The sequence below is a fragment of the Urocampus carinirostris genome, chromosome 15 (assembly GCF_059441175.1).
Source record: "Urocampus carinirostris isolate Australia breed hairy pipefish chromosome 15, RoL_Ucar_1.0, whole genome shotgun sequence".
NCBI lineage: Eukaryota > Metazoa > Chordata > Actinopteri > Syngnathiformes > Syngnathidae > Urocampus > Urocampus carinirostris.
Genome location: NC_142363.1, coordinates 861,804 through 887,819, shown reverse-complemented (window position 1 = coordinate 887,819; position 26,016 = coordinate 861,804). Strand labels below are relative to the sequence as shown.

Here is a 26,016-nt window from a genome sequence, read left to right as displayed (position 1 = left end):
GTGTATAGTACGTACAGCCCTTTGAACTTCTTATAATTAAGGGCTATACAAATAAACATGACTTCACTTGATTTGGCATGTGTGTGTCCGTACACTGCCTAATGGCTGTACCAGAGTGGAGAAGGTTCACACGCAGAATCACTGCCAGACACAAAACAAAAATCCCAGCGGCCAAACTGAGGTGCAGCAATGAGATGGCAAAAAAGAAGACTAAATAAGGTCGGAGTAAAATTTTTGGGTTGAACTTGATATAGTAGTGACACATCACAAATTTATTTCAACATCGTATGTTGTTTCTTTATTGATATACAAGTTATGAAAGGAATTAACTGTACTCTATAAGATAAGCACAGTATCCAACAGAACAGCTTTGAAATGGTATATTCTTTCCGATGTTACTGCTTGGGCATTGACAAGGCAATAGAAATTACTAAATTATACCATAGGTTATTTTGAATGCAATACTGCAATACACCTTATTATTACAATATAACAAAAATGTTTTAAAGTAAAGAAAACGTTGGAGAAGCCTTCTGAAATAACCAGTAAATCGTTACATTCATTTATTGTGAAAGAACGAGAATGCAATCTTATAGGGGATGAATTTATATTATTTTATTCTAAAACAAAACAATCTTTATGAAGTAAAGTAAAGTGAATTGAAGTAAATTATCAGCATTGTATAACACTACGACCCCTATCAAAAAGAATGAAATCACCAGTCTTGGGCGAGCCCTCATCAGATAATTTATTCTTTAGAAAAACTCAGATCACAAACATGAAACAATCGTAAGGTCATTCCAAAGGTTAACATTTTGGCTTTAAGAAACACTAAAATAAATTAAGAAAAAACATTGCAATGGTCAGTAAATGTTACTTTTATAGAGTAAGTGCAGGGAAATAAATCTAAAGGGAAAAAACAAATGGAATCAGTGCACTTTGAGTGGAAAACAAGGACACACCAAGTCAATTTCCTTTCTTTAATTGGGCACTTGGCTTGGATCGAGTCTGCTCATTAGTCAGCAGTTAAAAACAGTGCAGTTATCACACCTTGGATGGCTCCTGGACCAAGTGAATTGGCAAGAATCATGGCTCCAACAAGAAAGATGTCTCTTGAGACCAAATACAGGAACGTCAGACTTCTTGAAGAAGGTAACTCTAACTCGTACTGTTGCCAAATATGTGGGCTGCTCACAGTCAGCTGTGTCGATGATTTAGACCAAGTACAAACAGCATGGGAAGGTTGTTAAAGTCAAGCGTACTGGTAGGCCAAGGAAGACATGTAGGTGTCAAGACATACAACTAAAGGCCATATGTCTTGAAAACAATTAAAAATGACTTGACTTGACTTGACACCGAAATGAAAATTCTTATGTCTACAAGTATCAGTATTTATTATTATTCCGCCAGTATCAACCATCAACATGATATCTACCGGAAATCGTTTGTCACGCGAAGCTATCGACGTGACTCGTCGCCTTCGATCGGCGCCAGGTTTTTAGACCCAACTGCTGTGTTGGGAGTGGTGACCAAACCCCCCAATTTCAACCCTTAATGCCGAGCGCCAAGCAGAGAGGCAATGGGTACCAATTTTGTAAGTCTTAGGTATGACTCGGCCGAGGCTTGAACCAGCAACCTCCCAGTCTCGGAGCGGTCACCCTACCATCTAGGCTACCAAGCTGGTGAAAATGCACAACAAGACAAATGAAGAGGAAATGGGAGTAAGATGGACTCAATGTTTGTGACAGAACTGTGCAAAATCGACTAGAAAAAAATATAGGAAAGCTAAAAGGAAACCACCATTTACGATTAAACACAAAAGAACAAGACTGCAATTGCTAAGGAGATGCAATCATGGACTGTAGATGACTGGATGAAGGTTTTCTTCAGTGATCACGAATCTACATTGTAAAAGGTGATTATGCAAGAACTTTTGTTTGGTGCAGTTCCGGTGAGATTTACAAAGAGGACTGCTTAAAGAAAACATGGGGCTGCATGTCAGGCAAATACCCTGGGGTATGGTCAAATCTGAAATAAATCCACAAGTTTACATTTACATTTTCCTTCAATTAAAAAAATGTTTGGAGATGATGAACTCATTTACCAAGATGACAATGTATCATGCCACAGAGCAAAGATTGAAAGCATTCCTTGGAGAAAGACGCATCCAGTCAATGCCATGGCCTGCAAATAGCCCAAATCTCAACCCAGTTGAAAACCTGTGGTGGAATTTAAAAAAAAAAGTGTCCACAGCAAGGCTTCGACATGCAAAGATGATCTGGCAAATGCAATCAAAGAGAGTTGGAACCAGATTGATGAAGAATACTGTTTGTCACTCATCTAGTCTAAGCCCTAGAGACTGCAAGCTGTCATAAAAGCCAAAGGCGGTACAAGTAAATACTAGTGATATGTTTCGATTTTTATTTCTTTGTCTGTGTTTCGTGATTCCATATTTTTTTCCTCAGAATGGAGTAAATTCATTTCTATTTCCCTGTGCTTGGTCTATACAAGCATTTACTGACCACCACAAAGTTCTTTTTATTCATTTATTTTAGTGTTTCTGAATGCCAAGGAGTTGCACTTTCAAAAAACGTTATAATTTTTTTATGCTTTTTATCATAGTTTGTTCTACAGAACGAAATGTCGGGGTGAGTACCTGTCCCAGACTAATGATTCCATACTTTTTTGCTAGGGGTTGATTAACAGAAAAAACAGCTCTTCAATGTTTCAGTAGCCTTGGTGCCAGAATGAAAGATGCCGACAACGTGCCCGGTGGTGTGGATGGTGTGGTCGCTGTGATGGTAGATGAGAGTTTTATTTCTCTAAAAATATAAAAAAGACCAACATGAACGTGAGAACATCCTTAAATATGTCCTAAGAGTCCCAACAGTGCACATTTAGAACCCTGAACTTTGAAGGCAATTAATATAAACGGCAGATTTATTTAACAGATGAATAATAAATGCTCTACGACATCAGTGTGAAGAACTTTCACTGTATTAAATGTTTTTCACCTGTCAGCTCCAGCCTTTTATTCGTAACGTATTAATTACACCTTTTCCTAATTGGTAATCAGAAGCGGGAGAAAGGTGACAATCGGCAAGAATCTGGTCCTGGGCCCGGGTCCAAGAAAAGGCACACCCGACGAGCCCTACTCATGTGTCCTTGGATGGAAGGTACAGTCACTGATCTCTTCTGACTAGGGAACAGCGGGGTCTGGAAGCCACAGGCTGCCTTGAAAGTAGACATCGCTGTCGCCGATGACGCCAGAGTGTTGTGGGAATATTCAATCCAAGTGAAGTGAGTGGCCAGGCACAGGATGGTCTGCAGTAATGAAGCAAAGGGCAGACTCCAGGTCTTGGTTCGCCCGCTCTGTCTGGCCGTTGTTCTGCAGATGGTTACCAGAGAGAACACTGGAAGTGGCCCACACATGCTGGCAGAAGGAACGCCACGCCCGAGAGGTGAACTGTGGTGTGCAGTCAGAGACTTTGTCCATGGGGAGGCCGTGAAGCCTGAAGACATGTTTTACACGCAAGTCACCAGTTTTGAGGGACGATGGTAGCTTCACCAGAGGGAAAAAATTGCTAGACTTTAAGAACTGGTAAACAATGGTGAAGACTACAGGGTTCCCCTCTGGTGGGGGGAGAGTAGTGACGAATTCCACCATTATGTGCAACCAGGGACGATAAGGAGTGGGAGGAGGCCTCAGCAGACCGGCAGCTAGACGATGGGAGGCCTTTGCCCGCGCACTAAGCAGGCCGGGACAAACTCCTTGGAGTGGGCAATGATGGTCTCCCACCGGAAGTGCTGTTGGAAAAGGCTCAATGTCTGATGGAAGCCAGGATGCCAGGCAATCTTGGAGCTGGGTCCCCACTGGAGGACCCTGGAACGAGTTGTGGGAGGCACAAACAGACTACACGGCAGGCAGTACAGCCGGATCAGTTGCACGGTAAGGGGCATAGGTGTGTAGGTAGGTGCGCAGGTAGGTAGATGCATAAGTAAGCAGGTAGGTAGGTACCCAGTAAGTTGTGTAAGTAGGTGGGCAGAAGCGTAGGTAGGTAGGTAGGTAGGTAGGTAGGTAGGTAGGTAGGTAAGTGTGTTTAAGTTGGTAGGTAGGTGTGCGTCGAGGTAGGTAGGTGGGTAAAGTCGCCAAAACTTTTACTCAAGTAAAAGTACTGTTACTTAATAATATTCCTCGAGTAAAAGTAGTCCGCATACTTACTTGAGTAAAAGTATAAAAGTACTTATTGAAAAAAATTACTTAAGTGCTGAGTAACTGTAGTAACGTCGTATATATTGATTTTTTTTAAAACAACCAATCAGATCATCAAATTATCAAAGTCCATCCAATAAACAAAAAGTAAATGTAACAAGAAAGTACATTAATATAATCAAAGTAAATTCTGTGCTTTAATAAACAATAAAATAAAATATGATAAATCAAATAAATGAATTAAGCATAGGTAGGTGGGGGCATAGGTATGTGGGGGCATAGGTAGGTGCACACTGACAGACAAACAGATTGAAAAACAGATGGTGTGACTCAAGATTTGATGAAAAAGCTCGTGCTTTACTCAAAAAAGGTTTAAAGATAGATTATAATAATTTTCAAAAACAGTTAAATTAATTGTAGAAAAAAATGTTTAGTTTTTAGAAACAGACCTAAAGAAATTAATTTAAAGTTGAAATTAGCTAAAAGTTCACAGCTGAATGAATGCATACATCTTATCTTTTTTCAGTAGAGTAATAGAGTTTTCCATCCATCCATTATCTGCATCGCTTATCCTCAGTAGGGTTGCGGGGGTGCTGGAGCCCATCCCAGCCATCTTCGGGCAGTGGGCAGGGGACACCCTGAACTGGTTGCCAGTCGCAGGGCACACAGGAACAGACAATTTGCTCGCTCATTTACACAATGGTAAATGGTCTGCATTTATATAGCGCTTTTCAAGTCAATGAAAACCTCCCAAAGTGCTTTACAATATGCTTCACACGTACCCATTCACACACACACTCGCACACCAATAGCGGCCATGCAGCCATGCAAGGCGCCGACCTGTTTATTGGGGGCATTCAGTGTCTTTCTTTTTGATTATTTTCTTTTACCACTTATTATTTTTTTCCTGCATGTTTTTTTCTTTTTTTCTCTCCGTTTCCCTTTTCTTTTTTTCTTTTGTTTCCTTTTCCCTAGCTTTTAACTTATTTTTCTTGATTTATTTTTTGTTATTCTTTTTGTTTCCCCCTCCTATTTTTCCTATGATTTGTAGTGTCACCATTGAATATGGTCAAGTCTTGATGGTTTTCAGTTAATTTATTTACATTCTGTTCGTTGATCAATAACAGCCAACTACTTTGAGAAATTGTACTGCTTCGGCGAGTGCTAAGACAATAACAAACTGAGTGAAAGTGCCTCCATGTTCGCGCACCGGATGAAGACTTTAACCTTCACAATAACAGAGACATAAAGAATCTGAACATGAACAATAGAGTCAAAACAGTTTTAAGCAGTGTTTAAGCAAATAAATATAATAATAATTGTAATAAATTCCAAACTAGGTCATTCACATGTTTTATTATTTTCTTCTTTTGTTTTACTTTTCCCTGGCTTTCTCTATTTATTTATTTTTCCTGCTCTTTTACTTTTTTCCTGCTTTTTTATTCTTTTTGTTGTCTTTTTCCTGTTTTTATTTTGTTTCTTTTTTCTCAAGCCTTTTACTTCTTTTTTCTTGCTTTATGATTTTTTTCTTTTTCTCTGTTTTTCCTTTTTTATCATAATTCTTCCGTTTTTTTTTTGGTTTTTTTTCTCATTTTTTCAGCTCTCATTACTACATCCATTTTTCTTTGAATGTGCAGAACGTGTCCATGGGTGGGCACTGACAGAATCACCCGTCCTCCCCCAACTCCCTGGTAAAGCCCTCAGACTCCTGCCTTATTAGTGTTTTTGGTCACTTGGGCAAAGCAGTGTTGCAGATCAGCAACAAACTCCTATTTAAGTCCTTGCAGGGTTGCTGGCTCAGTGCCAAATTGTTATCAGCACTTGTGCAAAACTCTGAAGCGCTTTACCCTTGATTGCGCTGCTTCATCTCTGTGTAACCACTTGAGGATTTTAATTGCTGTCCTGGCATCTAGAACTAACTGCTTTGGCTGCCTGCGGATGGACTCAACATTGCACTTGCTTGAACTCTGTGTAAATTTTGGTGCAGTAGTGTAAAGGCATTCGGGGGAATATAAACAAGGCGCATGCAAAAATACAGAGATGAAGATAGGATGCTAGGAGTGATCGGTTTTAGGAGCTGCAGTACCCAAATTGGATGCCAGGGGGCGTCGTAGATCCCACAAAAGCTAGGAGACTCTTGTGGAACGCTAACATACAAATGTGTATATCTTCACGAAAATCGGTATAGCCGTTTTGGAGCCTGTAAGTCCCACACAAACACAAACTCACTTACACACACGGACAAGTATAAAAAATCAGAATTCATCAAGTACGTTCGATTAATACTTCTTTTCCTGAGCATGTCCACATTTTACATCCCGTCCGGGGTGTCTGCCGCGGTTTTACAAATTCATGAAAATGTCAGGTTTTAATTAATTTTCATGAGACCATTTTGCGTGTGTTGCACATATGTTTCGGTGTCTAACAAAGGTGCTGGAGACCTGACAGCTCACACGGACAAACAGAGAAACACAAAAAAACCTGTGCGTGGTGATAATTCTTCTGCTAAACTGAAGGATTATCTTGTAAGACCTAAAAAAACAGGGAATGCTGTAAACGCAACGAAGCGAGTGTTTGCGTTTCACACTGTTAAACACCATAACAGTTACAGGTCCATGGATTGCACGACTGCCTTTTTGAAGACGGATTTCCAGACTCAAACACCGCCCAAAAGTTCAGTAGTGCTCGCACTAAGACCAAAGCCATTGTGAATGCCGTTATAGCGCCCCACTCAGTTAAAGTCGTTCATGAAGCCCTCAAAGATATCATCTCTTGTGGTTTTTCCACAGACGCGAGTAACCATGGAGCAGTGAAAATATTCCCTGTTATAATCCAGTACCTTGACTGGAAGAAGGGTGGTGCACAAGCAAAGTTAATTGAGGTTAAAGACACACCAAATGAGACAGCAGAAACCATTGCACAATAACAAAGCGATGAGCAGTACCTTCTAAAAGCTTATTATTTAAATCGGAAAAAGTTGGCTTCTTTTGTTTAAAGAAACACGAAAGCGAGTCGTGTTTCCTAAAGTCGTAGTTTATTTGCATAACTCGAAGAAAGTGCATCATGGGTTGCAGAAGGCTTCCATTGGCTGTTCTGTTCTGTTTGGTTTCAGTAATGTTTCCGTCCCACACAGATGCTGTAGCTGTCATGTCAATAGATGTTGGAAGTGAATGGATGAAGATGGCAATAGTTAAACCTGGCGTGCCCCTGGAAATTGTTCTCAACAAAGAGTCGAGGAGGAAAACGCCCATTGCCGTGTGTCTCAAAGAAAATGAAAGACTTTTTGGGGACAGCACCCTAGGAATGTCTGTGAAAAATCTGAAAACTGTCTATCAACACCTGCAAGGTCTCCTGGGCAAGAAGTACAACAACCCACAATTGGCGCTTTACCAAAAGCGTTTTCCCGAGCATAATCTGCAATCTGACCCTGTGCGAAAGACTATTTACTTCAAAAATTCTGAGAAACTGCAGTTCACACCAGAAGAGCTCCTCGGGATGATACTCAATTATTCTCGTGGACTAGCTCAGGATTTTGCAGAACAACCAATCAAAGATGCCGTTATCACCGTCCCAGCATTTTTTAATCAGGCAGAAAGAAGGGCATTCCTGCAGGCTGCACATATGGCCGGCCTGAAGGTCCTTCAGCTTATCAATGACAATACAGCCGTGGCTTGAATTATGGAGTGTTTAGAAGGAAAGATATCAACAGTACAGGCAAGAATATAATGTTTTATGATATGGGATCAGGCAATACGTATCAGACTGTAAAAAACAAAGAATCTGTCACACAGCCACAGTTACAGATTCGAGGTGTCGGATTTGATCGTACTTTGGGTGGATTTGAGATGGATCTGCGTCTTCGGGATCATTTAGCTTTACTTTTCAACGCACAAAAAAAGAGCACAAAAGATGCCACCGTGCTATGGCCAAACTACTCAAAGAGGTGCAGAGGCTCAAAACGGTTGTCAGGTTTTCAATGTAAATCTCTTGAATTTCTGTCTCAAGGTAATTAGCTTGTTTTTATATTGCTAAATATAAAAACAATGTTTCTCATACACACACACACATAAAGTAACGTTTCAATAATGAGTGTAATTTTATCTCTTGTACGTTTATCAATCTTGTATTCTTTTATTTGGAAGTCATGTTCTTGTGTGCATTGATCTCTCTGACGCAAAATAAACGTTTTCTCTCTCTCTGTGGACTTCGACCAGGAAGGACGTGAGTTATTTTCTCTGCCGTTATTATGTAGAATTAAACTATATACATGAATTTTATCTGTGCAGATATAGCCATTAAACAGTCTTAATAATGTTCATCCCTCACACGGTTCTCAGTGCAAATGTAGAATTTATGGCCCAGTTGGAAGGTTTAATTGATGAAATAGACTTCAAGGCGAAAGTGACGAGAGCGGAGTTTGATGAGATGTGTGCCGATTTGTTTGAAACAGTGCCCCACCCCGAGCACGAAGCTCTTAAGATTGCAGAAATGAATCCGGACAAAACTGAACAGGTGATTTTAGTAGGTGGCTCTACTCGTGTTCCTAAGGTTCAGGAAGTTCTACTTAAGGCAGTTGGAAAGGAGGAGTTGGGTAAAAACATAAATGCAGATGAAGCAGGTGCCTTGGGAGCAGTTTATCAGGCTGCAGTTCAGAGTAAGGCTTTTAAAGTTACGCCGTTTATGTACGAGACGCAGCAGTCGGCCCCATTCAGGTGGAGGTCACCCGAGAGGCAGAGGAAGAAGGCGCCAAAACATAACTTGGCAAGGGGCAGCAGCTTTGGCCGCATAAACCCAGAAACACCAAAACTAAAACAATGTGCAAGGAAAAGACCCACATTAACATCGTGGTTATCGGCCATGTCGACTCCGGTAAATCTACCTCCACCGGCCACTTGATCTACAAGTGCGGTGGAATCAACAAGAGAACCATCGAAAAGTTCGAGAAGGAGGCCACTGAGATGGGCAAAGGCTCTTTCAAGTATGCCTGGGTGTTGGACAAGCTGAAGGCTGAGCGTGAGTGTGGTATCACCATCGACATTGCTCTGTGGAAGTTCGAGACCAGCAAGTACTATGTCACCATCATCGATGCTCCTGGACATAGGGATTTTCATCAAGAAACATGATTACTGGCACTTCTCAGACCGACTGCGCCGTGCTCATAGTTGCAGCCGGCGTCAGTGAGTTTGAAGCTGGTATCTCCAAGAACGGGCAGACCCGTGGGCATGCCCTGCTTGCCTTCACCCTGGGTGTGAAGCAGTTCATCGTGGGAGTCAACAAGATGGACTCCACTGAGCCCCCTTATAGCCAGAAGCGTTATGAGGAAATCACCAAGAAAGTCAGCGCCTACATCAAGAAAATTGGATACAACACTGCCACAGTTGCCTTCGTCCCCATCTCTGGGTGGCACGGAGACAACATGCTTGCGACGAGTGACAAGATGAGCTGGTTTAAGGGCTGGAAGATTGAGCGCAAGGAAGGCAATGCCTTTGGTACCACCCTTCTGGAGGCTCTTAATGCCATCCTCCCCCCTTCGTGTCCCACAGACAAGCCCCTCCGTCTACCCCTGCAGGATGTTTACAAAATTGGTGGTATCGGAACCATACCCGTTGGTCGTGTGGAGACTGGCATCCTGAAGCCAGGCATGGTCGTCACTTTTGCTCCCACCAACTTGACCACTGAAGTAAAGTCTGTGGAGATGCACCACAAGTCCCTAACCGAGGCTGTCCCCTGTGACAATGTGGGCTTCAACGTGAAGAACGTGTCCGTTAAGGAGATCCGTCGTGGTTCTGTCGCTGGCGAGAGCAAAAACGATCCCCCCAAGGGTGTTGATAACTTCAATGCTCAGGTCATTATCCTGAACAACCCTGGTCAGATCAATGAAGGCTATGCCCCCGTCCTGGACTGCTACACAGCTCACATTGCCTGCAAGTTCAAGGAGCTCATCGAGAAGATCAACCGTCGTTCAGGCAAGAAGCTAGAGGACAACCCCAAGTTTGTCAAGTCTGGAGACATTGGCAAAAAAAGAAATTGAACATTGTATTGCATTTACTGGTGACAATCTCAACACAAATTTCAGAGGAATCTGGCGTGATGGAGGGGGAAAGGATGTGTTTGCATGTTTGAAGAGGATGCTGCACAACAAGACTCTGATTTGTGTGGGTTACCCAGCACACATACTGAATAATTGGATTCATCATGGGGCAGACACAATAGATGTTGATCTTGAATGAATGTCATGTTCAAAATCTACCAGCAATTTCATATTTACACAGTGCGCACTAAGAACCTGAAGGACTATTATTACTTTGTTGACATTGAATACAGAAGGATGCTTTTGCACAGCAAGACAAGGTGGCTGTCATTGTTCCCAGGCATTGAGAGGATGATACAGATGTTTCCAGGTTAAAGTGCATTCTTTCTGTTTTCGGCAAAAGCCCATAGTGATCAAAAAGTGTTTTGAAAACGACTTGAGTGAGATCTACCTCTGGCACATGCACTCACTCATGTCTGTGTTTCATGCCCACAAGCAAGAAATGGAAAAGGAGAACAACTCCATTATGGAGGTGAAGAAAATTAATTTAACAACATCCACACCATACTTCTTGAACGCAAAAGCAGCAACTTTTTGTCTCTTAAAGTTTAAGGACTGCTAGATAGATAGAGGTAGATAGACAGCTACTTTATTCATCCCCGTAGGGAAATTCACTCTTCCAGCAGTATCCTTGTGTTGAAAATAAAACAATAATAAAATAAAAGGAATATAATACATAAATACCCAATGTAACGTGTTGATATAGAATATTTAGATAGTGCTACATAAAATACACACTGTAATAAAAATACGGTAATATGCAATGTGGGGGTGTGGTTTAATGTGGGCTTTTACTCCCCTGGTGGAGTTAAGGAGCCTCGCGGTATGAGGTAGAAATTATCTCCTCAGTCTGTCCGTGGAACAAGACTGTGACACCAGTCCGTCGCTAAAGCTGCTCTTCCGTTTGGAGATGATGCTGTGTAGTGGATGTGATGAATTGTCCATGATTGACCGCAGCTTTTTCAGTGCCCGTCTCTCAGCTACAGTTGTCAGGCTGTCCAGCTCTGTGCCCACAACAGAGCCCACCTTCCTCACCAGTTTATTAAGACGCGAGGCACCCTTCTTCTTAGCGCTATCTCCCCAACACACTGCCGCATAGAAGAAGGCGCTTGCCACAACACTCTCATAAAACATTCGCAGGAGCTTTTTGCAGATGTTGAAGGATTCCCGCCTTCTGAGGAAGAGCAGTTGGCTTTGTCCTTTCCTGCACAGAGCTTCTGTGTTGGCAGTCCAGTCCAGTTTATTGTCCAGCTGCACACCCAGACAAAAGCGCAGTGATGGACTTTGTAAGGGCTGTGACCAGTTCTGTGCCGATATGCGAGGGCTGTACATGCATGTCTGGTGTATCTGGAGAAGTGGAAAACTCCCATTCATGTGGGTGGATCTGAGAGAGCCACCAGATTGGAATGATGACTGCATCCAGTACCTAGGAGAAAAGGGCATGCCATTTGATGATGTGTAGTGTTTTGACCAGGTAACCAATCATAGGAAATTCACAGAAAGATGCAACAGTGATGAGAAATGGACAAAATATTTTGAGGAGGCCAAAATCATTGCATGTTATTCAGAGCTCTATCTTTGCACTTCCATCTCAGAATATAGATGTTGAGAGTGTTTTTCTCATTGATGCAGAGCCAGTGGACCACTGGAAGTAACAGGATCTCCGTTGAGTCATTGAAGGGGATTCTATTTGTGCAATACAATTTCAAAGACACTTCTTGCAAAGACTTTCATACTTATTTGTTTAGCAACCAAAAACTCCTGGCAAAGATCAGCTCTACAGCAAAATGTGGATGGCCAGACAAGGATGATGAAAAAGAAAAGCAAGAAGAATAAAACAGGAATGAGGAAGAAAAATAAATACTTAAGTGACGGTTTTTGTTTGTTAAATTAGTACCGTTGTGAGGCCACTTACATTAATTCACTGAAAAGAGCTTTTTGTTAAAGCTGGATATTCTACAGAAGAAGTTTTATTTAGAACATTATTTCAGATTATTTTTACAGTAAGAATTCAAAAGACAGCTATTTCTTTGTTCAAGGTTGATCTGCTAATACAGAGGAGGCATTATTTTTAATCAGGATTTCATTCCAGTTTTTATACGCTATTATTGTTAGACTGTTTTAGAAATAATAAAGTCTGTTGAGAAACCTCTGAGAATTTGAATTTTTGTATTTGATTATATAGCTATTATTTTGTTATAAAACTGGATTTTCAAACTATATGAAGGAGGCTGACTGTAAATATATTAATGCGATAAGGCATTTTTGAGTAAACTTGAAGTTTATTTAAGTATCCCGAGGCTGAGTCGAGTGTCCTCTTGAAAATCGAAATCATAGTCAATCCGGGCTACCATCCGATATCCTTTGCAAGTGCCCAATGTTAAAAACGAAACAAGCAGAAAAAGCGTATTTATTTTTTAAGATTTTGACATTAGCAGGAAATAAGCCCTCATTCATTGCATGAGCTTTCTTACAAACAGTATTTTCCAAATCAGGTCTGAATCTACAGTCCTCAAGGACACATGCGTGTTTTTTAGGTTTACCACCTCATACACAGTCAAATCAACCGACTAATTGCGTTAATAGGTTTCCGCAAAGATGAATCAGGTGTGTGTATAGTGAAAAAACCCTAAATTTTAGAGAGGGGGTCTCAAACTCAATTAACTTGGAGGCCGCTGGACTTAAGTTCTGGGTTAGGTTTGGCCAAATCTGATTTTCCACCAAAAATACGGATGAAAACACACACGCACGCACACGCACGCGCATGCACACATATAAAAATCAGGATTTACCAAGTACTTTAGATCCATAAGTTTAGTGTTCAGTAGATACTGAAAATAAGGGGAGAATAAATAAATGAATTTTGTACTTGAAAAACACAATGCCAAAATGGAAGAGAAATACATGAAGAAAAAAATTATAATTCTTTGCATTTTTATATAAATACATTAACACTTGAAAATACATGAAATATAATTATATATTTATAAATCTACCAAAAAAAGATAAAACAGAAAACATTTTTAAACTTTTTATGAGCAACAAATTTATATTTCAATATTTTCAAATCATAGAAAGAAAATGGCATTTCGGAGGGAACGTTGTAGTAAAAAATATATTCGTAATCCTAATCCAACTATTGGGTAGTTGCTATTTTGCTGACATGATCCACAAAGACATGACATAAACAACTCTGAGGAGAGCGGAAAACCGTCCTGCTGAAAACAGCCTCAGGTGTGCCAAGAGGGACAAGCCGCCGTTGGCGGTCTGCGGCCAAAGTAACATATCGCTTTTGACCATCACCAACTATAACACCGTTGTAACAGCGGAGAAAATAATGAGTTAGATTACCCGTTCCTGAAAAAAATAACGCCTTTATGTAATTGCCGTTATTTGTAATGGCTTTTTTCCCAGCACTGATTATGACCCAGGTGGAAGTAAGCTTTCAAGTTTCTACTTTATAGATCTCTGATCTCTCCTGCAATTATACATATCGTACAGTAATAGATTCCTGCCTGCAATTCCAGATAATCATACTCTGCGTGCCTCGAGTCGATAACCAGTAGTTTTTCTTCCCACATGTCATTGGCTATAAGTGAGTCTCTCCATGACACTAAACAGGGACCTTATATTCCTTTAACATTAGTGGGTGACCAACACATTTGTTTATCTATTAGACAAGTGGTCTGTGTAGCTTCTCATTATGTTTCAATTGTGTTGATTAACAGTTATTTATAGTATACCAGTCATTGATTTAAAAAAAAGGGAACCTCTGAAATTACAGATCGTTTTACGTTAATATTCTTATAAATATAAAAGCATTTCCACCCACTGAGCACAATCGAAGTAATTTCACGGTTCACGGATCCGTTAAACGCATGGGTCGACGCAACTGTGGACAGCCTTCTTTATTGTTGACGGTCCCTTGTCTGTTTTTAGGTCGTGGAAAAGTTGGCATCAGTCCATTCCTTAAAATTGTCATCCCAAGTTGATTGTGGTCTTTCTCTCCTCCTGCCCCCTTGAACAGTGTCCTTGAAAATTATTTTAGTCAGTCCTGATGATCCAGTGACGTGACCATACCACCATTTCCATCTGCGCACAGTTGACAACAGTTCCTTGTAGGGTCCAATGTGCCCTATGATGGTGTTGCACACCGATTTGTTTGTCACATGGGCTAAGTAGCTGATGCCTGAAAGTTTACTGTAGCATCGCATCTCCAAGGCCTGGATTTTCTTTTCCAGTTTTTCTGTGAGAGCCCATGTCTCGCAAGTATACAGAAAGATGGAAGTAACCAGGGCCTGCATGAGTCTGATCTTTTGATTTTCACTGCTACACATAACCACACTTTTTAAACTGGATCAGAGGTAGGGAATCTTTTTGACCCAAAGAGCCATAAAATAAAAAACGTGTTGATGGGGGTTTTTTGGGGGAGAGAGCCACACCATATATTTTAAGACAAAATACAACATTTAACCGTGATTCTCTAGGTTAAATGTGCAATTGTCCGAGGGCAAATTATCGATAGATTCCATCTACAGCTAAAAAATAATCTTGGAGCTCAATTGGAGTTGCATTTCCTGCTTCATCTTTATGTCACTTTTTCCAAGTAAGCAAGGGTGTCCCTTGTGTTTTACAAATATAGTTTTTAGATTTAAACAAAAACATTAACAAGTATGTAGATTAGGGATGTCGGAACTTTTCAAAAAGCGGGCCACATTTGATAGGCTGGAAATGTGAAAGGGCTAACTATTCAGCCTGGCATTCTTTGAACCTTCTTTAATAAATGTTATACATCTATCTACCCTGGTCATATCCCTCGAGAGAGGTGACAGACAGCAAGACAAACACATAAAAAAACAAAGAAAATTTAAAAGGAAAAAGTAGCAAAAAACACACGCAAAATTTTTGAACCATGGCCAACCCAAATTCCCCTAACACCCAAACAAGTTAAGCACCTTGGCACTCAAGTTGGTCATGCTTTCGTGCCTCAAATTGAAACGGGACACAAAAAAGAGGCCATGTCACTTGGGTCAGGGTGACACAACATACTCTTTTGTTCAACAGCAGGGCCCGACAGCTTTGACTGGTTTACCCTCTGCCGCATCCTACGGGTACCCTGCCCTACCTTTAGAACGCGTCCAACATCCAACTATCCTTTTATAAGACCTCTCCACTCATTTCTATCACCAACAAGAGCTGTGGCTTCCACTATATTTAGACCTCTTTTCTGCAGTGCACTCATAACACCATCCATCCACATCAATCGCGCCCTTCCTCTTAATCTCCTTCCATTTACTTCTGCTCTGTAGATCCTCTTCAACATTTGCTCCTCATCCATCCTTTCCATGTGTCCAAACCAACCCAGTACTCTCTTATCCACTCGCTTGCTCAGTTCCACTACTACTCCATTTCTGTCTCTCACAATTTCATTTCTCAATCTATCCACTCTTGTCACTCCTAACATACTCCTCAAATACTTCATCTCAAAAACATTTAATTTCCTTCTCAAATCTGCGTTCAGGCTCCAAGTCTCTGCACCATACAACACAGTTGGCACAATCACACTCTCACATAGTCCCCTCTTAACATCCATACTCATTCTCTTGTTGCTCGTCACTCTTCAGAGCACCCAAAACCTTACTTCCTTGATTAACTCTGTACAGTACCTCGCACTCCATTCCACCAACTGCAACCACATCACAACCCAAGTACCTACAGCTTTCAACTTCTTCCAGAACCTGTCAATGCAACCTTATTTCTAATGCCATGCCCACTCCATCACGTGAACACTTCATCAACTTACTCTTCCCAACATTCACACATAACTTAAGCCTATCACGCACTCTTTCGAACTCCATTACCAACCTTTTCAATGTTTCCTCAGAATCAGCCACAAGTGCTGTGTCATCTGCAAACAACAACTGACTTACCTGCCACACCGTTCCACTGTTATCCATCATCTCTACCGCCAAATACTCTTGCATTCACCTCTCTCACCACACTATCCATGTACACATTAAACAACCATGGTGACAACACACACCCCTGTCTCTCACCAGTCAACACAAGGAACCACTCACTTGTCTCACTCCCTACTCTTACGCATGCTCTGCTGTTGACACAAAAACTCTTCAATGCTTCTTTCCACCCACTCCATACATTACCCTCACCTGCCACAACGCCTCTCGATCAACTGTGTCATACGGCTTTTCATAGTCTATGAAAGCCAAATAAACATCCTTACCTTTTACAAAATATTTCTCACACACCTGTTGTTCTGCAAACATCTGATCCACACATCCTTTTTCTCTCCTGAATCCATTCTCCTCCTCCATCACCACCTCATCCGTTCTTCCTCTCACTCTCTTAATCAAGACTCTTCCATACAGACAACAAACTGATACCTCTCGAATTGCTACATCCATACTTATCACCCTTTCCTCTTATACCATGGCACCACACATGTACTACAATATTCAACAGGAACAACACCACTTAAAAGCATACATTCAACAAGCGTACTAACCAGTCAATCATAGGCGTGCCATCTCTCTTCAAGCTTTCAGCAGTACAACCATCCAGCCCAGGCGCTTTCCCCCCTTTCACTTCTTTCACTGCCTCTTGCACCTCCCACGTTTCCACAGGCTTCACATTTAAATCACCCAACATGGGCATTCTTCCAATACCACCGATCGCATCGACTCTCACTTCTCTCCCGTCCTCCACATTGAGCAACTCTTCAAAATACTCTGCCCATCTTGTCCTGACTGCACTACCGCTAACCAGCAATCTACAGTCCTTGTCTTTCACTTTCTCTTCCTTTCCAGACTCGCTCTTTCTTACTCTTGTCACTTCTTTCATCACAGTCCCAAAGAAATCAAGACCTGAGGAACTCAACGACTTCAGGCCGGTCATCCTGACATCACATGTGATGAAAACCATGGAGCGGTTGCTGCTGCACCACCTGAGGCCACAGGTCCGCCACGCCATTGACCCTCTGCTTTTGCCTACCAGGAGAAGGTGGGAGTGGAGGATGCTATAGTCTACATGCTACACCGATCACTCTCTCACCTGGACAGAGGCAAGGGGGCTGTGAGGATTACATTTTTGGACTCCTCCAGTTCCTTCAACACCATACAGCCTCTGCTACTTAGTAGTAAACTGACAGAGATGGGAGTAAGCTCACACCTTGAAGCATGGATTACGGACTACCTGACAGCCAGACCCCAGTATGTGAAACAGGGGGGCTGTACATCGGACACTGTGGTTAGCAGCACAGGATCTCTGCAGGGGACCGTGCTCTCTCCGTCTCACCCTGTATACATCGGACTTTCAGTACAACTCCGAGTCGTGCCGGAAGTTTGCTGATGACTCTGCTATCGTGCTCTCTATGCGGGGATGAATAAAGTATCTATCTATCTATCTATCTATCTATCTATCATGGGATGTATCAGAAGTTGGCAGGAGGAGGAGTACAGGAAATTTATTCAGGACTTTGTCCAATGAAGCGATGCTAAACACCTGCACCTGAACACCACCAAGACCAGGGAGATGGTGGTGGACTTCAGGAGAACTAGAACTCACACGGTTCCTGTAACTATCAAAGGAGAATTTGTAGGATTTGTCCAGACCTAGAAATACCTGGGTGTGCAGCTGGACAATAAACTGGACTGGACTGCCAACACAGAAGCTCTATGCAGGAAAGGTCAAAGCCGACTTTACTGCCTCAGAAGGCTGGCGTCCTTCAACATCTGCAAAAAGCTCCTACAAATGTTCTATGACACTGTTGTGGCAAGCGCCCTCTTCTTTGCGGCAGCGTGTTGGGGAGGCAGCGCCAAGAAGAAGGATGCCTTTCGTCTTAATAAACTGGTGAGGAAAGCGAGCTCTGTTGTGGGCACAGAGCTGGACAGCCTGACAACAGTAGCTGAGAGACGGGCACTGAAAAAGCTGCGGTCAATCATGGACAATGACAGCCCTTACAGAGTCCATCACTGCGCTTTTGTCTGGGTGTGCAGCTAGACAATAAACTGGACTGGACTGCCAACACAGAAGCTCTGTGCAGGAAAGGACAAAGCCAACCTCAGAAGGCGGGAATCCTTCCACATCGGCAAAAAGCTCCCTGCAAATGTTTTTTGAGACTGTTGTGGCAAGCGCCTTCTTCTATGCGGCAGTGTGTTGGGGAGACAGCGCTAAGAAGAAGGGAGCCTCGCGTCTTAATAAACTGGTGAGGAAGGTGGGCTCTGTTGTGGGCACAGAGCTGGACAGCCTGACAACTGTAGCTGACAGACGGGCACTGAAAAAGCTGCGGTCAATCATGGACAATTCATCACATCCACTACACAGCATCATCTCCAAACAGAAGAGCAGCTTCAGCGACGGACTGCTGTCACAGTCTTGTTCCACGGACAGACTGAGGAGATAATTTCTTCCTCATACCGCGAGGCTCCTTAACTCCACTCGGGGAGTAAAAGCCCACATTAAACCACACCCCCAAATTGCATATTACCGTATTTTTATTACAGTGTGTATTTTATGTAGCACTATCTAAATATTCTATATCAACACGTTACATTGGGTATTTATGTATTATATTCCTTTTACTTTATTATTGTTTTATTTTCAACACAAGGATAGTGCTGGAAGTGTGAATTTCCCTACGGGGATGAATAAAGTATCTATCCATCTATCCATCTATTTTTCTTTCCAGTACACTTTTCTCCTTTCCTCGAAGTTCATAAATTCACCCTCCATGAAAGGTTTACAGGGCTTGGCAATCAGTGTCACAACTTCAAAGCTCGCCTTTATAGCTTTTTCGTTTGACTCACAGGGTCTTGTGAAAAAAGAGCTACTGTGACACACATTATTAATTGTATGACAGAGGCTACAGGTTTGTTAAAGTTTGATCTCGGGCCTCAACTAGCCCCCGGTCAGATTTTGGCCATGCATGATGTCCTATTCTGTACAAAGATTAAGATGTAACTTTTCTTAAAGACCCAGTCCATAATTATGGACATCAAAAAGTCGTTTATAAAAGATTTTTTTTAATGTATTTTTCAAAAGAGCACTTTTTAGAAAAGGGTCAGGAGCTCTAACACCACTTGTGCCTGTCCCTGCACATACACATGTCTCAACTTGTCTTAATTAAACAGAATTGTCAGAAATCAAGCAAAGAATTATATTTTGGTGCCAAGGGGAAGCACAAGTCCACTCGCAAGTGTAACCATTTCAGCAAATCCAATTGCTTGACTGTGGCTAACACGAGGAAGTGCCCGTGGTCCTCATTTTTACACAAACCGCCCTGCTCTTATTTTATCACCTTCTTCGTTAGTTAAAGATAGAAGTGCTGACCGTGATGCTGAATCCAGCGCTTGTCTCATTCATGCCTTGATTCATGATTTCATGATGCTCATTATTCGTCCAAACCGTCCGCCTGCCTGCGAAGGGCCATGACCCAAAATACTTGCTTTACATCTCCTTGTCTCGTCAAGGCGGTAGATTAATGACTGTAAAATCACATTGCAAGGGGCCGTCCTCTTGACACTAGAAGTCCCAGGAATTTTGTTACCCCACAGAATGGCCAGCAGACAGCCAAAAGGCTGTTATTTAAAACTAACAAATCAACGGGCCATCTTGTCAACACTGTTCTGTAATGCGGCAAGGTGGGGTTGTTCCAATAGAATGTGGTGGGTAGGTGTTTACAGATGCAGTCAGTTGGCAAAAATACTACAAAAATACTACAAATTTACTCCAAAATTACTACAAAACTAAATATCAAATTTTGTGCTTTAAAACAGGCACCTTGTGTATTACTTTGTCTTCATTCTGCTAAGAAGAAAATACTTTAGAAATACTGAAAAAATACTACCACAGTAATACAATGATACAAAAATACTATTACAGAAATATTACAACAGAATCACGACAAAAAAATGAATCACAGTAGTGGTAAAAAAAAAAGAAAAACTGAGAAGATACTAGTATCAACAGGCTTCATAATACAGAAATACAACAAAAATACCACTACAGTAACACAAAAGAAACTGCTACATAAATACATAAATACTACAAAAATACTGCAGATATACAAAAAAATATCCTATGGAAATACTACAAAAACACTGTAGAAATACTACAAAATAAAAGTACAGTTACAATAGAAAACACTATAGAAATACTACAAAATACAACAAAATAAAAGTGCAGTAATACAATAAAAATGCTACAGAAATACTGGAAATATTAGACTGCAGAAATACTACAAAAATACAACTACAGTCATACTACAAAAATACGGGCTGGTTACAACCAACATTCTCTACTTGACATTAGTATGCCAAAGGTCATTACTGAGTTGTGTTGTTCACACCAAAGTTTACCTCATTTGCAAATCAATGGTGAAATTAATCTAGTCAGTTGGCTGTCCTTTGGGCATTCTATGTAGTAATACCAAATGGGATGGCTGGGTTACTTTTAGTGTTAAGATTGCAAGACAGAGAACGCGTGGAAGGGAAAAAAAAAGGCGGGAATGATTCTAAAATTTCCTACAAGATAACCGAATAATGAAAAACTGACATGGCGTTCAGGGAAGGGACTGTAATTCCTCAGGTTATACGAAGTTGATCATGAGGATGGCGGCTTCCTTAAACCAGGGTCAACCCTCGAAGGTCTCCTTGATCGGGGCAAGTCCTTCGCCATAGATGATATACCGCCTTCATCGAGAGTGCCATGGTCACCATCTTTAATGTCAGCAACTATTAATGCGAGTTCTTGGAGGACATGTAGAAGCTGATGTCATATCATTCACCAATAAAAATATGGCCACAACAAAGCATTCTGGTTGTTAGATTGTTTGTCAAACAATATAAAGTCAAGTAACATTTATTTGTATATCCCTTAAGCAAGGAGAGTCTTAAAGGGCTGCACAGGCCCACACTTACTATATAGTAGTTAATCCCCTGATCTCAAACCTACATGAAAAAAATGTTGCGTGGCTACCAATAGACAAAACATAGTCAACATCATCAATAAACATAATAACTGAAATTTTGCAAAACCAAACCAGCAGAGGTGGGTAGAGTAGCTAAATATTTTACTCAACTAATAGTACGGTTACTTTAGAATAATATTACTCATGGAAAAGTAACACACCTAAATACTTACTCGAGTGAGAGTAAAAGTACTTTGTGAAAAAAATACTCAAGTAATGAGTAACTCTAGCATCATCGTATTTATTGATTTTTTCTAAAAAAAAAAAAAGGCATTTGCATCATCTAATTGTCACATTCCATCCATTTAACAAAAAAAACTAAATTTAATTTGAAAGTAGATTAAAATAATCAACGTAAATTCATGTGCAATAATAATCGCGCCTCGACCGAGACATACCTAATTGGTATAATGGCGGCGCCCTCTGGCTGCGGCTGCATCGACTCGCTACAACGGGTCAGATGTATCGACATTTCGTTCTGTGTACATTGTTACAAAGAATGACAATACAAAGGAAATTATTATTATTATTATTATTATAAATAAAACATTAAAAACAACATGAATCAGCTAAAATAAATTAAGCACATGTAGCACCAAGCAGTGAAAAAAATTACTTAAGTGCTGAGTAACTGTAGCAACGTCGTATATATTCATTTTTTTTAAAACAACAAATCAGATCATCAAATTATCAAAGTCCATCCGATCAACAAAAAATACATGTAATTTGAAAGTAGATTTATATAATCAAGTAAATTCATCTCTCATCTCATTAGCCGCACCGCTTATCTTCAGTAGGGTTGCAGGGGTGCTGGAGCCCATCCCAGCAATCATCGGGCAGTGGGCAGGGGACACCCTGAACTGGTTGCCAGCCAATCGCAGGGCACACGGGGACAGACAATTCACTCGCTCATTCGCACCTAGGCCAATTCACCTGAAATGCATGTTTTTTGAATGTGGGAGGAAACCGGAGTGCCAGGAGGAAACCCACGCAAGCACGGGGAGAACATACAAACTCCGCACAGGAAGTCTGGAGCTGGATTGGAACCCATGCAGGAAGTTCCCATGGCATGAACTGTGCCGCACACGCGCTAACCACTGCGCCGCCGTGCTGCCCAAGTAAATTCAAGTGCTTTAAAAAACAATAGAATAAAAATAGAATAAATTAAATAAATAAATTAAGCATATGTAGCACTAAGCAGCACATTTAGAGCTCCAACACTTATCTTCAGACTCTGCAAGCAGAACAATAAGCTAGCCAATGAACTTGAACAGTAGCTGAGAGACGGGCACTGAAAAAGCTGTGAAACTTGAACAAAGGAGACATTGCATATTGTAGCTGGTGTTTGGCACCCCTTTTAAGGGGAACATGCTTTTGGCTCCTTCTCTTGTGTTTTCATAGTCATCGCTAGGTGACATTTTCGATCTGTTTCACCCGTCAACAATTTCTACCCTGCTGAAGTTGAACATGGTCACGTGACGAGGCTGCTACGTTTGATTGGTTAAACAATTGGTAGCGCCAGGCTGAATTCTGCATCGAAATAAATGTACCTTGGCGGAGACAGACAGGTGAGTACTTAGTGGAAGGTATTTATTAGGTAATGATTTACCTAATAACACTTCACGTAACCTTGTGAAGTGTCTGGATTTTATAACATTACACATGCAATTTGTCAAGTAAAGAATGAGTTGGTGCCATTGTAAAGGACAGAAACAAATTTAGAGTGCTCTGATGTACCATAAACGAGAAGCAACTAAAAGCACATGTAATGAAATAATCTACCTACTTAGTCATCACATTAGCTTGTGAGCTGGTGGTATCACATTAAAAGTATACGCAACCTTCAGACTTCTATGAAAGTTAAATGTTTTTACATTAGTTTGCAGCTACCTTGCGGACTAACATTGTTCCAGGGCAGTGTTGTCATATCTCAATAATATTCCACCACAAACATCTCATCTGGTGTTAGGAAGCAAATGAGGGAGTTTCTGGAGCTAGTCCCAAGACAGACGAAGAGGGACATTTAATTTGCCATTCCCTATAAGTGTCACACGTGGGTAAATACAACAGATATCTGGGAATCTTAACGGTTTATTAGTAAAGCCAGCCCATACAGTGGCTAACAGACTTTCAGACAGTGCAGACAGACAGTGTTGTTGTATGTCATTTGGCGTTGTAAAAGCAGATCAGGGAGCTTGCTGGAGCTAGCCAGTTGATAGGTAGCTAGCTTACCTGCTAGCGAGGCCATTCAATTTGCCATTGCCTTGTTCTTTGGCCGCACATGTGTCAACGTAATAGATACAAAACTTTCACTTGTTTACTATGTAAACACCGGCAGTGTTGGGGTATGTCAACATCTCATGCAACAAAGACACTTCAACCAAGAGTGCAGTCACTGGAGTATATTTAACTTGTTTCATATAATAGGAGACTGCTCAAATGAGGGGGCACCACATCTGTTTGTTTTAGCTTTCTTTGAGTGACAGACGACCGGTTTCATTATTTTGAAGACTGCTTTATTTATATGTTGTTTTGTGGTTCATTGAATTGATGGTGTAATTGCAAATAAGGTCAAGATAGATTAACACAAACATTAAATGTATGCGAATAATGCTGTACATCCAAGTTGAGGTTTCAGTGCTCTACTGCAGTCAATGATTGCTGGGGGCTAGATTACTTGGGATGAACACCTCTCTTCTGTTGTCTCTCAAATTATAAAGAGTCAAGTTAAGTCAAGTCATTTTTATTTGTATAGCCCTAAATCACGAAGAGTCTCAAAGGGCTTCACAGATTATTACACTATATTACACAGACTATTTTTCAGCCGACGAGAAGAGTAGGTTATTCATATGCTATGGAGTAGAAGTGAGTTTTAAGCTTAGATTTAAACATTTCCACTGAGGTTGCAGATTAGATCTCAGGGGGAAGAGCATTCCACAGCACCGGTGCCCGGATGGAGAACGCTCTCGAACCAGCAGAACACTTCTTTGCTCTTGTGATCACCAGAAGACCGGCACTCTCAGATCGTAGGCTTCGAACCAGGACATAGGGGGAAATCAGATCTGAAGGATAAGAGGGAGCAAGTCCATGTATGATTTTGTATAATACTAAGAGTAAAATAAGTGTTATCTTTTTAATAGACCCACCGGCTCTACAAAGAAAGACAGAATGTGCTAGACGGTTGCGAATTACAGATATGAGCAGTGAATGTGTGATAAGCCAGAGATTCAAAACAGTATCCTTCCAAATATCACATGTACTGAAAACTGTTATGTGCTGTAGCTTATCACATCAAAATGAACTGCCAAATTATCAATGGATCAAATGAGAGATGAACGTCCGAAAGAGAAACATCATTTCACCCACAAAAATTATTTTCAAAAGTGATTTGCATACAAGGTGCAAATGCTCCGTGCTTTACTGTTCTATTACACTCCCCAACAATTTAGATACAAAGTACAATTTAAATTTAAGTTACAATTACAATTTAAAGTACAATTTAGATACAATACTAATAGTAACGTTGTCGCAAGGGGAAAGCTGGGGATGCATTTGTTGTCAAAACAAAGCACAGTAACGTCTACCAGCTACGAAGAACTGGTAAGCATCCAGACTTTTAAAAAGTTTTGGATCAGCACTGGTGTATGGGGATCTTCCATTTCCAATATAATGTAACAGATGGTTTGGACTGAAGTCAGGCAGAGTAGACTATTTGTTTAGATGTGTGAATATGTCAAGAGGAGGACTGCATCGCTCGCTATCTAGCATTGCTCATGTTATACTCAGTTTCTCTAAATAGTGCTTTTTGCAATTTCCGACAAGATGAGCTATCTTATCTGACAACTGCACAATATTCGTTCGACTAGTCATTGCCAATGGTGTTGAATAGTATAGGTGTTTTCGTTGTTGTAAAAACATTTACTGCCCTCGTTCACTGTTTACAACGGGCGACTACCATACATCATGACGTCGTCACGCAGTTAGGTCACATGTGTGCAAAGGGTCAATAGGTCATTTAAATGTTAGCCATTTAATGACGTGTTGCTAATGCAGACTTTAGAGAAGCATGTCAAAGTTTGGCCTAGGGGCCAGTTACTGCCCCTGGTCCAATTTTTACTGGCCCACGGCCTCTGTCATACAATTAATAATATGTTGCCCCCAAGTAGTTTAAAATACATGTGTACAAACAAAGAAAAATCACTATCCCACCAGATGATGGCAGTAGCCCTTTGGCCACCTTTCCCTTGGCTTTCTTTGAGAATTTTAGCCTATCCTATATCCAACATGGCGACCGTTAATAAAAAAGGAAAGTTGACTGTGAGGGCCGCTACTTCCAGGACAAGTGTAAATTGGAGTAATTTTTCGTCAAAATACAAAACCACTGCATCGCCCTAATTGAGACTGGGAGGTCGGTGGTTCGCGCCCCGGCCGAGTCATTCCTAAGACTTAAAAAGTGGTCGGCGGCGCCCTCTGTTGGCTGCGGCTGCATCAGCTCGCTACAACGGGTCGGGTGCAATCGACATTTCGTTCTGTGTACATTGTTACACAGAATGACAATACAAGGAAATTATTATTATTATTATTATTATTAATTTGCCAAGAGACTTTGGCTGTTTCTAAAACATGCTGACCACAAAAAGCATCCTGGAAACAAATACTGTGAAAAGGTGAAGCAACTGGAAGCTGTTTTGAAGTCGCAGTAGCACTTTTAAACAAAAATAAAAA

The 26,016-nt window shown here is 41.1% G+C and overlaps 2 pseudogenes; both read left to right on the top strand.

Annotated features, from left to right (window-relative positions):
- The first annotated feature begins 7,276 nt into the window (after positions 1–7,276).
- LOC148351279 (hypoxia up-regulated protein 1-like) lies at positions 7,277–8,970 on the top strand (annotated as a pseudogene).
- Positions 8,971–9,358: 388 nt separating this feature from the next.
- LOC148351278 (elongation factor 1-alpha pseudogene) lies at positions 9,359–10,244 on the top strand (annotated as a pseudogene).
- The last annotated feature ends 15,772 nt before the right edge of the window (positions 10,245–26,016 follow it).